Below are 2596 nucleotides of genomic sequence, written 5' to 3' on the forward strand. Positions count from 1 at the left end.
GCAGGGAATGAATAAATATAGAGAAGTTTCAGTGTGTTCTTCAGGAAAAGAAAATGGAAAAAGATTTGTGGAATGGTGTGGTGTCTTTACGTGTAAATGGTGAGCCCCCCTCCTACTTTTTTTTTTATGTCCAGTGGGTATATGACAGAAAAATAAACGGTGCTTCTCTGTTATTGCTCCCCTAATCGTGAAAGACATAAGGGAGTGGGTGTGACCCTCTTCCCACTATCCCTTATAAAAAAAAGATTTGGGTCATTACACCCACTTTGTTAAGCCCAAGACATTATCATATTGTAGAGGCCCAAAGAGTGCCACGTGTCAAATGATGTTGCATGCCAAGTCAAGTGAAGGAGCCAATAGGATCATGCCACATGTCAAAATGATGCAGTAGGCCCAATGAAATCAAAGCCCATAAAAGACGCCACGTATTGGTCAAAGAAAGTCCATATTAATCATGATTCTCCCCTTTCCTCGACTATAAATAGAGGTACCATAATTCAGAAAAGGACTCCTGATAACTCTATCAAGAAGCAAGAAAAAGCTCGTGGATCAAACGCTGCAATTTCTTTAAAAAGCTCAAGTATTCAAATCAGGTTCATCAAGCCCTTGAATTCAAGCCAAAGTTAAGATCAAGTCCCTCAAATGCGAAGCCAAATTCAAGATCAAGTCCCTCAAATGCGAATCAGGGGATTCATAGAGATTGTAACACTCACGTATTGAAATTAATAAATTAATTATTGCAATATTTCTTTGTCTCGAATTATTATTTTTTGGTCTTAAAATTTTATTGCCCAACAATAATGTAAAAATTAAAATTTTAAAAGTAAATGCCAAAAATGAAGATTTTGAGTATTTCCATTGTTTTGCCATGTGCATTATACATTAGCAGAGTATGTTATACAAAGAAAGTTGTTAAAACTTCAATAAGCTGCAATTTGGTTGCCTCTCTTTGAATAGAATAACAACAAAGATCCTGCATGGTGCATGAACTTAATAACAATCAAGTCTATTTCTGTGTGCCAGGAGAGGATATTGAGGATGCAACACCTCTTAAAGTTCAAGGGCAATCATCTGGATCAATACCAGGGTCGGCTCAATAAGGTAATTAAAAAGGCAATTGCCTTAGGCCCCCATATTTGGGCCCCCTCATTTTGTTATAATTATGAAGTAGATTTAAAATAAAAAATTATTTTAAAGATAAGGATTTTTGGAGGAGAAATATCTTTTTTTTTTTAATTAACACTTGGGCATAATATACAAAATGAATTAATAAAATTGTTGGCAAGTGAAATGAAGGATAAAATTATTGAAAAAATTAGAAAAACAAAGTATTTCTCCATTATACCAGATACAAGTCATCAAGAGCAAATGTCTTTTATATTACGGAGTGTGGATATTTCAACAACTCCAATAAAAATTGTCGAATATTTTTTAGAATTCTTGAAAGTGGATGATACAAGTGGAAAAGGTTTTTTTGAAGTTACTTTAGATGAAATAAAATGTATTGGATTTGATGTTGATAACTTAAGAGGACAAGGATATGATAACAGATCTAATATGAAGGGAAAACATCAAGGAGTGCAAAAAAGACTTCTTGATATAAATCCTAGATCATTTTATACACCATGTGGTTGTCATAATCTAAATTTAGTAATATGTGATATGACTAATTCTTGAATCATTCTTTGGAGTGGTACAACACATATATTTACTATTTTCTTCTTCCACTCAGCGATGAAAAATTTTAAAAGATAGTGTATCCGGTTTAACTCTTAAATCATTGTTACAAACACGTTGGAAAAGTCGTATGGAGAGTATTAAAGTAATAAGATTTCAAACTCCACAAATAAGAGATGCTTTATTGAAATTAGTGGAAGTTAGTGATGATCCAAAAACTAAAAGTGAAGCTAATTGCTTAGCAATTTATGAGCTTGAAAATTTTGAATTTTTATTAGGTATGACTATTTGGTATGATGTACTATTTGCTATTAATTCAATTAGCAAAAGTTTACAATCAAAAGATATGCATATTGATGTTGCCATAGATCAATTAAGAGGTCTTGTTTCTTTTTTCAAAAAATATAGAGAAGAAGGATTGATAAATGCTATGATTGAAGCTAAGGAAATTGCATTAGAGATGAATATAGAACCTGAATTTTGTAGTAAACGTGCAATCTATAGAAAGAAACAATTTGATGAGAATGTCGATAACGAAATAGAATCTTTTAGAGTTGATTACTTCTTATATATAGTAGACCAAGCCATTTCTTCACTTCAAAATAGATTTGAACAATTTGAAGCATATGAAAGTATTTTTGGTTTTTTATTTAATGAAAAAAAATTGCGATCATTAGATGACGAGAATTAAAAAAAATATTGTCTTAATCTTGAATGTTCCTTAAAACATAATACTCACTCTGATATTGACGGTATAGACTTATATTCCGAATTAAAATTTTTGAGGGAAATCATACAAGTAGAAGATAATACTCTAATCGAGATACTCAATCAAATAAAACGACTTGATTCTTTTCCAAATGCTTATATTGCTTATAGAATAATGTTAACAATTCCTGTAACAGTCGCTTCAGCGGAA

Source organism: Capsicum annuum, chromosome 8 (genome assembly GCF_002878395.1).
Source record: "Capsicum annuum cultivar UCD-10X-F1 chromosome 8, UCD10Xv1.1, whole genome shotgun sequence".
Classification (NCBI taxonomy): domain Eukaryota; kingdom Viridiplantae; phylum Streptophyta; class Magnoliopsida; order Solanales; family Solanaceae; genus Capsicum; species Capsicum annuum.